Here is a 16,440-nt window from a genome sequence, read left to right on the forward strand (position 1 = left end):
CTCCGCTCTGGACCACTTGGACAACAAAAACTCATATGTCAGGCTGTTATTCATCGATTACAGCTCGGCATTTAACACAATCATCCCCTCCAAGCTCGTTACCAAACTTGCAGAACTGTGTCTCTGCGCATCCCTCTGCAATTGGATCCTCGACTTCCTCATTCACAGACCACAGTCTGTTCGTATTGGTGGAGATGTGTCAGCCTCGATAACAATCAGCACGGGAGCACCTCAAGGCTGCGTGCTCATCCCCCTGCTGTACTCACTCTATACTCATGACTGCATAGCCAGTCACAGTGCGAACTCCATCATCAAGTTCGCTGATGACACCACTGTTGTGGGGCATATCACTGATGGGGATGTCAGAGTATAGAAGAGAGATCGAGCAACTGTCCATATGGTGCCAGCTTAATAACCTGGCCCTCAACACAAAACCAAGGAACTGATTGCGGACTTTGGAAGGAGTAGGAGGGGGACCCACAGCCCCATTTATATCAACGGGTCGATGGTTGAAAGGGTCAAGAGCTTCAAATTCCTGGGTGTGCACATCTCTGAAGATCTTTCCTGGTCCGAGAACACTAAAGCAATTATCAAGAAAGTTCATCAGCGCCTCTACTTCCTGAGAAGATTACGGAGAGTCGGTTTGTCAAGGAAGACTCTCTCTAACTTCTACAGGTGCACAGTAGAGAGCATGCTGACTGGTTGCATCATGGCTTGGTAAGGTAACTTGAGCGCCCTGGAGAGGAAAAGACTACAAAAAGTAATAAACACTGCCCAGTCCATCATCGGCTCTGACCTTCCTTCCATCGAGGGGATTTATCGCAGTCGCTGCCTCAAAAAGGCTGGCAGTATCATCAAAGACCCACACCATCCTGGCCACACACTCATCTCCCTGCTACCTTCAGGTAGAAGGTACAGGAGACTGAAGACTGCAACAACCAGGTTTAGGAATAGCTACTTCCCCACAGCCATCAGGTCATTAAACCTGGCTCGGACAAAACTCTGATTATTAATAACCCATTTTTCTGTTATTTGCACTTTATCAGTTTATTTATTCATGTGTGTATATATTTATATTATGGTATATGGTCACACTTATCTGTTTTGTAATAAATGCCTACTATGTTTTATGTGCTGAAGCAAAGCACGAATTTCATTGTCCTATACAGGGACACACGACAATAAACTCACTTGAACTTGAACTTGAACTTGAAAGTCTGTCAAATTTATTCGTCACATTGGCATGCAAATATAACACCGTAAGATAATTGGCATGCAAATACAATACCATGAGATAACTGGCATGCAAATATAATACCGTGAGATTATTGGCATGCAAATATAATACCGTGAGATTATTGGCATGCAAATATAATACCATAAGAGAATTTATTCAGGTAATGATACCACAATTGATACATTATTTTCCTTGTCATTGTTGTGACAAGTTTCTGCAAAATTCTTCCTTGACTATGTGATCATGACTTTGATTCCAAGTTGATCCTTTCCTTCTTCCTAAACCATGAGTGACAAACTGTTGGTAAATTCCCAAAAAGCTGTCACAGCTGGGATGATAAAACAGCTACAAAAAGGAGAAGAACATATGTCTATCTTAACTAATCCATCCAGAAAGATCCTCCATTTCCTCCAAACATCATATTGCAGAGTTAAGTGAAACAGAAACACAGTGTTCTATAAAGTGTATCATTACAAAATTAACATTATAAATAAATCATTTATTCTTCACCATAAAAGGGAGAAACCTAAAGCCATAAAACTGGTAATAAGCTTTACTGCTGTTCAGGTTTTATAAATTAGCAACATGCTTGTGCAATGTAATATGCAATTTCCACAGTTGATCATTGGAATTCTACATTTGGACAAGGAATGTGTTTACAGGACGGTAGTTCTGTATTCATACATTAACCACATTTGAATCCGGGGTAGAATGACCCGTGTAAACTAAGAAGCCAATGTCCCATCTGTTGCTGAGTGCACCATTTGTGCAGAACAACATTTCTTTTTCATAAATTAAGACGTGTAGTATTCAATCCTGGTCTAAGTATGACTTTTTATGCCATTTTAAAATTCCAAATATGTACGATTCCTTCAATTATTCATTTATGTTCCCAAATGACTGTTTAATTCTCTTTTATCCAACTGCAATTATGCATAAAACTGTATTGAACTGATGTTGAAGTAGGTGAACTTGCAAAGTTTGTTGGCAGCAAACCATGAAATAAACTAGAAACACTCAGTACATGGGTCCCATGATAATTGAACCGGGTTGATTCATTAGTTGATCTACCACTAAGTTTTATTTCTGCTCCATGTCAAGTTCACTCGGGTACGGTGAAGTATCACTCTTTGAATGCTTTGTTAAGGGTGAAACCTGTGGTCAGAAAGAATGCATTGTGGGGGAAGAGGATGATGTAAGGTATAATCGTGGGTTATTCAGGGTGAACAAAGGAAGTTGCTCACATTCCTAGACAATCACACCTGACCAAAGAAACGGACATTCAACAATAATAAGAATAACAGCCTTGCATATATTTTCTGGTATTCCAGACCTAAGACTTTAAGATCAATAGGGATATTATATGATATGATATGCCATTTATTGTCACTATACATGTACAGTGAAACTGAAAGCTGCTCGTACTCAGTGCATACATACAATTTTACACAAAAAACAAGAAACAGAAAAACAAAACAGAAGGGAGACTAACGCACTGGGGGGGGGGGGGGGGGGGGGGGGGGGCATTTTGCACGGCCATTATTAGTCTGTATACAGCACAGAATAGGTGCACAAATTCTACGGCGCTACATACATATATACATATATACAGATGGAAGTCCGTGTTGGGCGGTGTAGTCAGTGCATGTGTGGATTTGAATTTATGGTAGATATAATTCTCGGGAAGCAGCTATTCCTGAGTCTGTTTGTCCTGGATTTGATGCACCTATAGCGCCTTCCAGAGGGCAGCAGGTCGAACAGTCCAAACGCAGGATGGGAGCTGTCTTTGGTGATCTTCTTTGCCCTGCTAAGGCAGCGGGAGGTGTAGATGTCCATCAGGGAGGGGAGAGGGCAACCAATGATCCTCTGCGCTGTCCTGGTTACCCTCTGAAGCCTCTCCCTGTCTGCCATGGTGCAGCTGCCATACCATGCTGTAATGCAGTATGTCAGCAGGCTCTCGATGGACGAGCGGTAGAAGGTCAGCAGCAGGTTAGAGTCCAGGTTGTGCTTCCTGAGGACCCTCAGGAAGTGCAGCCGCTGCTGAGCCTTCTTGATGACCGCCGTCGTGTTGTCCGTCCAGGAGATGTCAGCCGCGATATGGACGCCGAGAAACCGGAAGGTGTTGACCCTATTCTTGGTAGCTCACAAACAATTTCTGTTTACGTAAATTCCTAAAATCAATGATTTAATTAGTATTTTGCTACTTAGTTACTTTAGTTGACATCGGATTGCTTATTGCTAATTATATGTTACTTATTATGCTTTGATGTTACAAGGTCTTAATTAATTATGTGCTCTTTGTGTTATATTTGCCTAACACTTTCTATTTGTAGGATATAAGGAGTTACATGCTGAGCCTAAATACCAGTAAGAGAATCAGTCTGGCCATTTAGCTTGCTATTTTACTGTAATTTCCATGTAATGTAATGCTGAAAAATACCACGTTGATAAAATATAATTTAGAGCTTTACAGGGGCATTTTGCACGGCCATTATTAGTCTGTCATACAGCACAGAAACAGGACTCTTGGCACAACTTATCTATACTGACCAATATGTCCATGCTAGTTCCATTTGTCCACAATGGGTCCATATCCCTCTAAACATATCTAATCCACGTATCTGTCCAAGTGTCTTTTAAATGTTGCTATAGAACCTACCACAACCACCTCCTCCGGCAGTCATTCCATATACCCACCATCCACTGAGTCAAAAAGCAACCTTCAGGTTCCTGTTAAATCTTGCTCCTCTAACCTCTAACTTATGCCCAACCTTTCCCTAAAGCTCAGCATGTAAGTCCTGGCAACATCCTCGTAAATCTTCTTTGCACGTTTTTTCCAGCCTAACGACATCCTTCCTGTAGCAGGTTGACCGAAACTGAATACAGTATTGCATATGTGGCCTCACAAATTTCTTGTACAATTGTACTTTTTTCAGCGAACTATATACGAGTATTCTTCGGCCACTCTGCTTAATTTCAAGTCACGGCATTGATTGTTATATGGACAAGTGCAATGAGGTACAAGTACAATGAAACGTCTTGTTTGCAATGAAAAATCCACAGGTTCAATGGACAATCTTTCTTGAAGCTGTTTCACAGACACATGTCAACAGGGTATATCAATGATTTTGATGAGAACATAGACAATGAAGATGATTATCAAAGATCTTGATTAGCTGGGCAAGTTCTCTGAAGGATGGCTAAGGATGGCTGAAGGAAGGGCCAAATGGCCTACTCCTGCACCTATTTTCTATGTTTCTAATGGAGTTTAATGCATATAAATGTGAGGTGTGCATTCTGGAAAGTCAAACCAGGGTAGGACCTTCATAGTGAATGATATGGCCCTGGGGAGTGTTGTGGAACAGGGGGATCTAGTAGTACAGGTATACAATTGCTGACAGGTAGATAGGGTGATAAGGAGGCTTTTGGTACATAGACCTTCATCAGTCAGGGTTATATCCCACCACTTCAGTAACTATACTCTTTTCCCCTTCTTCATCTCCCATTACAATCCCACAATTCCAGGGGAGGAGGGGGGGCAAGAAAAGAAAAAGGAGGAGGAGCCCAAAGGCTGGGGGATGGGAGGAGACAGCAGGGGGTCAGAGGAAGGGGAGGAGATAGCAAGGCCTAACAAAATTGGGGGAATTCGATGTTCATGCCCCCAAGCAGTCGTTCCAGGTGCGACAGAGGTTTACCTGCATCTCCTCCAACCTCATCTATTGCATCCGCTGCTCTAGATGTAAGCAGCTCTATATCGGTGAGACCAAGCGGAGGTTGGGCGATCGTTTCGCCGAACACCTCCGCTCGGTCCGCAATAACCAAGCTGATCTCCCGGTGGCTCAGCACTTCAACTCCCCCTCCCACTCCGTCTCCGACCTCTCTGTCCTGGGTCTCCTCCATGGCCACAGCGAGCAGCACCGGAAAATGGAGGAACAGCACCTCATATTCCGCTTGGGTAGTCTGCATCCTGGGGGCATGAACATCGAATTCTCCCAATTTTGTTAGTCCTTGCTATCTCCTCCCCTTCCTCTGTCCCCCTTCGGGCTCCTCCTCCTTTTTCCTTTCTTGTTCCCGCCCCCTCCACCCCCGATCAGTCTGAAGAAGGGTTTCGGCCCGAAACGTTGCCTATATCCTTCGCTCCATAGATGCTGCTGCACCCGTTGAGTTTCTCCAGCTTTTTTGTGTACCTTCGATTTTCCAGCATCTGCAGTTCCTTCTTAAACAGTCTGAAGAAGAGTCCTGACCCAAAAAGTAATCTGCTCATTCCCTCCACAGATGAATGAATGAATGAATAAGTTTATTGGCCAAGTATGTACACATACAAGGAATTTACCTTGGTGCTCCGCTCGCAAGTAACAACACGACATACAGTAAACAATTAAGAATCAAACATAAAACATTTCTTCCTATTGCAAACAATCCCTCTTTTAAACCCTCTATTTTAGATGGCGTTTTTGCCCAATGGAAGAACAAGGGAATCAACACCGTGGGAGACCTTTATCAAAAGTGGACTCTTTCCTCATTCCAAGAGTTGCAGGAGAAATACAATCTGAACACTAATAATTTTTTCAGATACCCCCAGGTTAGGGACTTTGTGAGATCATACAGGCAAGACTGCTCCTCTGCTTGTCCAGACAAACTCGATGAGTGTTTGAATAGACATGCAGATACAGAGAAGTTGATATCCTACATTTAGAAAGTCCTTCAAAATATCAATGCCCCATCATCTGAAGTTTATAGGCATGCATGGGAGGATGAGATGGGTCAACAAATCTCCAACGATATATGGGACGAAAGCTTGCAATACATCCACTACTGCTCTTTAAATGCCAGGCACTGCCTGATTCAGCACAGCAAAGTACTGCACAGGCGTTATTACTCAAAAACCAAACTGAGCAAGATTTTCCCCAGTGTTTCCCCTCTTTGTGATAAATGTCAGTCTCAAGAAGCCACCTTAACCCACAGTTTTGTACTGTGTACAAAAATAGAAAGTTTTTGGACGGAAGTATTCAGCCTCATCTCCAAAACACTGAAAATCCCATTGCCAGACCCAAAATTGATAATACTGGGAATATCAGAGGCATGTAGCTATCTAATGGTCTTTCAACGACGCTTTCTCGATTACGGTCTAATATCAGCAAAAAAACATACTTAAATTCTGGAAAAAGACTGCAGTCTCTTCAGTGAAGATGTGGATTACAGAAGTGACGGATACACTACATCTCGAGAGAATTAGGTCTGCCTCGAATGATAAACCTGAACAATTTTTAAAAATATCGTCTCCTTTTATTGAATTTCTTGAGCAACACAATGGTTGAACACAAATTCGAAACTGATCATAGGGCTGGGAGAGCGGGGTTGACGGATATATCTCCTCTCTTTTCTTCTTTCTTTCTTTTCTCTATCTCTTCTCCTTCTTCTCTTTTTAATTTAATGTTCTGTTTGGAAAATGTTAAAACCGTATCTGTTCACAAAGTTGTAACATTGTCAAGTTTTTTGTACAATTGCTCAATCAACCTTTATTGTCATCTTGCAAGCAACCGTTGTACAGTGCAAAATGAAAAGACGTTTCCCAGGGAATAGCGGAGCACCGCACATGAAATTTAAAACGTTTCACACATAATAACACTAAAAACAATCCAGTCCAGTTGCTTCCAATAAAATAAATATTAAAAAAAACATAAAACATTAAAACATTAAGAAGAAAACATTATAGTTTAAACATGTGAATGAAATAAAACACCAGAGTAAAAGGAGGCTACAGACTTTTGGTTATTGAGTAGAGCTACTGCTCGTGGAAAAAAAGCTGTTTTTATGTCTGGCTGTGCTGGCTTTGACAGTCCGGTGGCTGAGCCAAACCAGACCATGATGGAGAAGGTGAGGACGAACTCTACGATGGCAGTATAAAACTGGACCATCATTGCCTGTGGCAGATTGTGTTTCCTCAGCTGCTGCGAGGAAGTACTTCCTCTGTTGGGCCTTTTTGACTGTGGAGTCGATGGTGGGCCCCCATTTAAGGTCCTTGGAGATGATGGTTCCAAGGAACTTAAAAGACTCCACAGATGTGACTGTGGTGTTGTTGATGGTGAGTGGGGGGAGGGGAGGGGGAGCTCTCCTAAAGTCTACAATCAATTCCACCATCTTAAGAGCATTAAGCTCCAGGTTGTTACGAAGGCACCAGGACGCCAGCTGTGACACTTCCTGTCTGTAGGCAGATCCCTCCCCATCCTGGATCAGTCCAATCAGGGTTGTGTCATCTGCAAACTTGAGAGGCTTGACAGAGGAGTCTGTGGAGGTGCAGTCGTTGGTGCAGAGAGAGTAAAGGAGAGGAGAGAGTACACAGCCTTGTGGTGCTCCTCCTATGCTGTATCCACACATACAAGGAATTTGCCTTGGTGCTCCGCTCGCAAGTAATAATACGACATACAGTAAACAGTTAAGAATAAAACATAAAACATTAAAACATTATAGTTTAAACATGTGAATGAAATAAAAATACCAGAGCAAAAGGAGCAACAGACTTTTGGTTATTGAGTAGAGCTACTGCTCGTGGAAAAAAAGCTGTTTTTATGTCTGGCTGTGGTGGCTTTGACAGTCCGAAGTCGCCTGCCAGAGGGAAGTGCCGTAGGAAGTACATCCTCTGATGGGATGCTGCCTGATGTGCCAAATTCCTCCAGCACTTGTTCTCTGGCTGACAAGGAGATTTGTCAACTTAATGTAAAGAATGGAGAGGTGCATTCTTATAATCATAGAGCAGGGAAACAGGACCATTTAGGTCCAACTTGCCCATGCCATCCATGATACATCATCCAGGCATCCCTGGTTTACCCCTACCTGGCCCATATCTCTCTAAACCTTTCTTACCTATATAACTTTTTAAATGTCTTTAAAATGCTATTATTATACCCGCTGCAACTACTCCTCTGGCAGCTCCCCTCATTAACCCACCATCCTCTGCGTGAAAAAATTGCCCCTCAGGTTTCTATTAAATCTTTCCCCTCTCACCTTAAACCTATGCCCGCTAGTTCTTGATTATCCTACCCTGAGACAAAGATACTGTGTCTCAGTAGATGGACCCTATCTATTCCACTCATGATTTTATACACTTCTGTAAGATCACCCCCGAGCCTCCTGTGTTCCAAGGAATAAAGTACTATCCTGTCCAACCTCTCCCTAGAGCTCATACGCATCCCCTCCAATCCTGGTAACATCCTCGTATATTTTCTCTGCACTCTTTCCAGCTTAATGGTATCTTTCCTTTAACTCCAAATGAGGCTTTACCAACATCTTGTACAACTGCAACATAATATTGCATCTTCTATTTACTTGGACCATCGCCAACACTTCCCTCCCCCTTTCTTGATCTCACAGTCTCCATCACAGGAAATAAACTATTGACTGACATCTATTACAAACCCACTGACCCCCACAACTATCTCGACTACACTTCTTCCCACTATGCTTCCTGCAAAGACTCTACCCCCACCTCCCAATTCCTCCGTCTACGCCATATCTGCGCCCAAGATGAGGTATTCCATACCAGGACATCCGAGATGTCCTCGTTCTTTAGGGAGTGGGGGTTCCCCTCTCCCATCATAGATGAGGTCCTCACTCGCGTCTCGTTACCTCGCAGCTCCGCTCTTGCTCCACCTCCCTCCAGTCGCAGCAGAGTCAGAGTCCCCCTAGTTCTTACTTTCCACCCCATCAGCCGTCGCATACTGTACAACACATAAACCTCTGAAATTTCCCCCACCTCTAACGGGATCCCACCAATAGCCACATTTTCCCATCTGTTGGCCAACATTTTCTCATTGTTGGCCTTCATTGCGAGAGGATTTGAGTTTAGGAGCAAGGAAGTCCTACTGCAGTTGTACAAGGCTCTGGAGAGACCGCAACTGGAGTATTGTGTGTAACTTTGATCTCCTAATTTGAGGAAGGACACATTATTGCTATTGAGGGAGTGCAGCGTAGGTTCATAAGGGTTAATTCCCGGGATGGCGGGACTGATATATGAGGAAAGATGGGTCGACTGGGCATGTATTCACTGGAATTTAGGATGAGAGGGGATCTTATAGAAACAGATAAAATTCTTAAAGGATTGGACAGGTTAGATGCAGGAAAAATGTTCCCTATGTTGGGGGAGTCCAGGACCAGGGGGTCACAATTTAAGAATAAGGGGTAGGCCATTTACGACTGAGATGAGGAAAAACTTCTTCACCCAGAGAGTTATGAATCTGTGGAATTCTCTGCCACAGAAGGCAGTGGAGGCCAATTCACTGAATGTTTTTTGGGAAAAAATAGGAACGGGGTACTGATTTTAGATGATCAGCCATGATCATATTGAATGGCTCGAAGGGCCGAATGGTCTACTCCTGCACCTATTTTTCTATGTTTCTATCTCCACCACTTTCCATCTTCTGCAGAGACCGTTCCCTCCACAACGTCCTGGTTAATATCCATTCCCACCCAAACCACTCCCTCCCTAGTTACCTTCCCCTGCAACCATGGAAGATGCAACACCTGTCCCTATACCTCCTCCCTCAGCTCTGTCCAGGGACCCCGACAGTTCTTTCAGGTTAGGGAGAGGTTCACTTGAACCTCCTCCAACCTCATCTACTGTATCCGTTGTTCAAGATGTGGACTCTTATACATCGGCGAGACCAAACGCAGACTGGGCGATCGTTTCGCGGAACACCTTCGCTCAGCCCGCCTGAACCAACCTGATCTCCCGGTTGCCGGACACTTAAATTCTCCTTCACATTCCGACACAGACCTTTCTGTCCTCAGTCTCCTCCATTGTCAGAGTGTGGTTAAACGCAAATTGGAGGAACAGCATCTCATATTTCACTTGGGCAGCTTACAGCCCAGTGGTATGAATATTGATTTCTCTCACTTCAGGTAGCCCTCTAACCCTTCTCCACCCAAGTCGCACTAAACTTCTCGTTTTCACCCTACAAACTGCTAACAATGGCCTGTTTCCTTTATCATCGTTACTTTTTTGCATATCTTTCATTCATTGTGCTTTATCTCTCCACATCACCATCTATCTCTCTCGTTTCCCTTATCCCTAACAAGTCTGAAGAAGAGTCTTGACCCAAACATCACCCATTACTTCTCTACAGAGCTGCTGCCTGTCCCGCTGAGTTACTCCAGCTTTTTGTGTCTAACCTATTTTTATTTCTGATCTCCACCCATATAGCCTCAGTTGACAATCCCCAAGCAATGTAATCTCAGTCTACTGCTATGATGTTCTTGTGATGCAATAAAGGAATTTCCCTCTTCATTTACCTTCACCTCTACCTTGGTGGTAGCACCTATAATCTGGAACATTAAGCTGCCAGGCCTGTTCCTCCCTTAGCCACGTTTCCATAATTAATTTAATTTAGTTTATTATTGTCACGTGTACCGAGGTACAGGGAAAAGCATTTGTTTGCATGCTATCCAGCCAAATAAAAAACTATGCATGATTACAATCATTCACGGTGCATACTGTAGATAAAGGATAAATGGTACAACATTTAGTGCAAGTTTGATTAAAGATAGTTCAAAAGTCGCCATTGAGGTAGATGGAAGGTCTAGCTGATGAGAGCACTGTTCAGGTGCCTGATATTAGCTGGGAACCTGTCCCTGAAACTGGTATGTGTTTTCAAACTACTGTACCTCTTGCCTGATGGGAGAGGGGAGAAGAGAGAGTGATTATGCTGGTAGCCTTGTTGAGGCAGCATGAAGTGTAGATGGAGTCAATGGAAGGGAATTTGGTTTGCGTTATGGTCTGGGCTACATCCACAACTCTATGCAATTTATGGCGGTCTCGGACGGAGCTGTCCCCAAACCAGGCTGTGATGCATCCTGATAAGATACTTTCTACGCCGCATCTGTAGAAATTAGTGAGGGTTGTTGCGGACATGCCGAAACTCTTACGTTTTCTAAGGAAGTAGAGGTATTGCTGTGCTTTCTTGGTTATAGCTCCGATATGGTTGGTCCAGGACAAACTGCTGGTGATATTTATTCCTAGGAACTTGAAGCTTTTGACCATCTCTACTTGGGCGCCATCAATGTATATTGGGGTATGTGTACTATTTCACTTTCTCAAATCAATCACAATGTCCTTTGTCTTCCTGATATTGAGGAGAGGATGTTGTCTTGGCACCGTCTCGTCATTATTTGATATCCGGCCCACTAAGGTGGTGTAGATTGCCAAATCCATGTGAACTGAGAATTTGTAGATTGATTTGAATTGGGGTTTTTTCTGCACAGTTGTGAGTCTATTAGGAGTTTAGTAAGGGCTGAGAATGCATCCTTGCAGGGCACCAGTGATGAGAATTATCATAGAGGATGTTTCCTCACTGATTGTGGACTGTTGGTCATGGAGTCGAGGATCCAGTTGCAAAGGGATGTGCTGACTTTAAATTCCACGAGTTTGGAGATAAGCTTGGTTGGGATAATGGTATTGAGAGCAGAGCTATAGTCGATGAATAGGAGTCTGACATAGCTGTCCTTGTTATCCAGGTGTTCCAGGGATGAGTGTGCGGCTAAGGAGATGGCATGAGCTGTGGATCTGTTGTGGTGGTATGTGAACTGCAGTGGATCGAGGCTGCTTGATGGGCTGAATTTCATGTGTGCCACAAACAGCCTCAGCTAATGGCAATAACGTCTCAGTTCCACATACCTATCCATGGGCTGAGTTCATCTGCCTTAATGGTCAGGGTTCTTTCATAGAAATAAATCCAATTTAATCCTACCATCTTTCCTCACACCCTGTCACATCCTGCCTGTCTTGTCTACTGACCCTTCTGCCATTGACTTCTGTATCAACTTTCAGCCTCTCACCTACCACACTACTACATTGGATCCTGTCCTCCTGCCAATCCAATTTAAAACCTCCCTAGTAGTACTTGAAAAACTTGCCCCATTTTGATTCCTCTCGAATTCAAATGCAATCTGTCCCACTTGTTCAAATCTCCTCTGCCACAGAAGAGATTCCAATTGTCCATCAATCTGATACAATGCCCTTTCACCAACTCCTCAGCCACACATTCATCTGTTTTATCTCCTTATTCCGACCCTAACTAGCACATGGCTCTAGGAGTAATCCAGAGATCACTGCTCTTGATGTCCTGCTATTAAGCATTTGCTTCACTCCCTATACTCACTCTGTGTGACCTCATCCCTTTTCTTCACTATGTTATTAACAAGGCTTTTCATAGTCTCAGATATGGCTGAAGGTTTCAGAAAACCTTACATGGATTATGGATCAGGTCATCAGCAACAAAACCAAATCTACAGTACCTTCGAGATCCTGTATCCTGCCACCAGGGAGGCAATACACCATCCTGGAGTCCTGTTTGTGCCCATAGAATCTCCTGTCAATTCCCCTAACTGTCGAGTCTTCTATGAATACATCGCAGTCTGAGAGTCACAACAGTAACCAAAAGGCAGTCCTTCTTTTCTAGGGGAATGGCCACAAGGAATTCCTGTACTTCACTCACTTTCCTGGTGATCACCTATCTACTTTCTGCCTGAACCTTGGGAGTGACCATCTCACTGTAACTCCTAACTATGACACTCTCATTCTCCTGGATGATCCTGAGTTCCATCACACAATCTGTCAGATGTTGCAGCTGGCCAAACTTCCCACAGATGTAATCCTCGTGGACAATGAAAACTTCCCTGACTTTCCACATCCTGCAGGAGGAGTACACCAGTATTCTCTAAATGCATCCACACTGCACTAAGACTAAATAATAGTTACCAAAAAAAACATACTTTATCTTGCTGGCTCAACGCTTACCCTCAGTCACAGCACTACACCTCAACACACAGCCTCTCCCAAAACAACCAATCCCCAATGCTGCTCTGTTCGTGCCTGCCTTTATTTTTTATACACCACTAGGAGCAGCTTTTCTCAGACATGCTGTCATGAATAAAATGCTGGCGGGCCACGGCCTGTACAGGGGAAGCAAGGAGGCCAGGAAGTCAGGAAGCCAGGAAGTCATCGAGCTCAGCCTCGAAGACTGGAGATTCGAGGAGGAGGGAGCCTCTTGCTATGGTAGGGCCGGTAGGAGAGGGACTGAGGTATAACAAGAGGAGTTGATTATAGGAGCAAAGAGGTCCTTCTGCAGTTGTACAGGGCCCTGGCGAGACCACACCTGGAGTATTGTGTGCAGTTTTGGTCTCCAAATTTGAGGGAGGACATTCTTGCTATTGAGGGAGTGCAGCGTTGGTTCACAAGGTTAATTCCAGGGATGGCGGGACTGTCATATGTTGGAAGAATGGAGCGACTGGGCTTGTATACACTGGAATTTAGAAGGATGAGAGGGATCCTCATTGAAATAGAAAATATTATTAAGGCATTAAACACGCTAGAGGCAGGAAACATATTCCCGATGTTTGGGGTGTCCAGAACCAGGGGCCACAGTTTAAGAATAAGGGTAGGCCATTTAGAACAGAGATGAGGAAAAACGTTTTCACCCAGAGAGTTGTGAATCTGTTGAATTCTCTGCCTCAGAAGGCAGTGGCCAATTCTCTGGATGCTTTCAAGAGAGAGTTGGATAGAGCTCTTAAAGTTAGCGGAGTCAAGGGTTATGGGGAGCAGGCAGGAACTGATTGTGATGGGGTACTGATTGTGGATGATCGGCCATGATCATAGTGAATGGCGGTGCTGGCTCGAAGGGCCGAATGGCCTACTCCTGCACCTATTGTCTAATGTCAGCTGCAGAATTTGCCCCCAGGACACAAAGGCGATCAGGCAAGTGACGTCCATTCGCAGACCGTGCCGGTCGAGGGTGACGGAGGAGGCCCTGCAGCAGCCTGGGGCTTACCTGGATTGGGAGCCGCGCCAGTACATTACGCGCGTGGACTGGACTTTGGACATTTTGTAAGTGGGGCGAAATATGACAACTTTATGGAGATCATAATGTGAGGAAGGACAGAATTTCACTGTGCCACGTGACAATAAGTACACTGAATGTTGAACACAATGACTGAAATTTCCTGGGATGTCCTCCTATCAACTTTCATATGAAGAAAGATTTCTCACTACATGACAGTTTGACACTGACCTCAGAATTGGTCACTTGAAGATTGCTAAAAGGGGTCCTTGCAGTTATCATGATAGAAGCAGCTTTGACAAACTATATCTTCAAGTGGTTGATAGCAAAAGGATTTGAGTATAGGAGCAGGGAGGTTCTACTGCAGTTGTACAGGGTCCTGGTGAGACTACACCTGGAGTATTGCGTACAGTTTTGGTCTCCTAATCTGAGGAAGGACATTCTTGCCATAGAGGGAGTACAGAGAATGTTCACCAGACTGATTCCTGGGATGTCAGGACTTTCATATGAAGAAAGACTGGATAACTCGGTTGTAGCTAGAATTTAGAAGATGAGGGGGGAAAGAAACTTACAACATTTAAGGGGTTGGACACTAGAGCAGGTGAATGTCCCGTTGTGGGGAATTCCAGAACAAGCCACAGGACAAGGGGGAAATGAGGACCGAGATGAGGAAAACATTTTTCACACAGAGAGTGGTGAATCTCTGGAATTCTCTGCCACAGAGGAAGTTAGATGTGGCCCTTGTGGCTAAAGGGATCAGGGGGTATGGAGAGAAGGCAGGTACAGGATACTGAGTTGGATGATCAGCCATGATCATATTGAATGGCGGTGCAGGCTCGAAGGGCCGAATGGCCTACTCCTGCACCTATTTTCTATGTTTCTATGTTTCTATGTTGTTCATTATTTTTACTAAGATGGGAGAATTATGAAAAGTGCTACTGTGCAGCTACATTATTGATGCAGAAACAAAGTGGATCCTGATCAGAAATAAACAAATCCGGTAAATTGTATATGCATAAATTGAATTTTAATTAATTTGATATGTAACACATTTGAGTACAATTAGGGATGGACTGTAAAAGTCAGCATTATCATTAATACATACCCTGTGAACAAATAAATAAAAGAACATTTGAAATTATTTGCATCGATTACAGTTTTAGGAATACATTTCAATAATAAAATAAGTATGTGGAAACTATATTACCTTGTGTATTCTGATTGTCTTGTTATGGTAATTAATTATTCTACATAACTCTGTATAATTGCATATTCTGGAGCAACAAAAATAGCATAACAATCGGCTGCGAGATCTGAACTGAATACTCATGTATTTCATGTTGATACACAGTTAGTCACTGAAAGCTAATGTCAATCAATAAGCTGTTTAATTTCATTGTGAGTATGCATGCAGAAAAATAACTCTGGTCAGCTTTATTTTGTTTCTGTTAACACAAAAAAAAAAACAATTGGCCCACATCCTTGAGTCAGAAAATAACTTTATTTGTGCTTAAGATGGAATAAAATTGACATTTTGAAACCTGTGATTATCCAATTATGCAATGTACACAAAATTAGGTTCGTTTTCTGAATTACAATTCTTATTTAATTCTTACAACTCAAACTAATATACACTTGGTCAATTGTGAAATGTTCCCATAATTATCACAAACCAGTCACTTGCATAATATAATTGATGCATTAAAAAATATTGGTACATATTTTTATATTTTAGGTTACTCTTACTCCTAAAATATGTTCATTACAGAAATAACCATTTTTCATTGATTGTCCTGCACCTGGGTTGTGTGAAATTTCCTTTACCTTTTGTGATGTTGGATGTTTTTGAGAGTATTGCACTGAAACATACTAATGCAGGACAGAATAAACATAAGACTAATGAATTCCAAATGTTTCTCCAATACTTTTGAAGTCTTAGTCAGAATCAAACACTTTTCGATTGAGAAAGGAATACCAACAACATAAAGCAAACGCACAGGCCTTTGATAATATGAGCTCTAGAAATTTGTTTGTCACTAAATCCATTATTCCCATGGATTATTGTGAAACTAAGGCCTTGATATTATTAGGACTGCACAACTGCAAGTTACATGCAACCATGTAGTTAGTGTGTGTGTGTGTGGGGGGGGGGGGGGGGGGGGGGGGGGGGGGGGGGGTGGTGTGGGGGTGGGGGGGGAGGGGGGGGGGGGGCGCGTGAACTCAGTATCTAAATCATCATATTAAGGGTTGAAGGAAAAAAACTCTGTGCCGGACACTCATATTCTCGATATTCAATATGCATGCTGGTCTTCGTTGAAATGAATGCTGTGGCATTATTGTTTAAAATAAATTGTGAAGGCAAGAGGGAATCTC

This window comes from Leucoraja erinacea, chromosome 8 (genome assembly GCF_028641065.1).
Source record: "Leucoraja erinacea ecotype New England chromosome 8, Leri_hhj_1, whole genome shotgun sequence".
NCBI classification, from domain to species: domain Eukaryota; kingdom Metazoa; phylum Chordata; class Chondrichthyes; order Rajiformes; family Rajidae; genus Leucoraja; species Leucoraja erinaceus.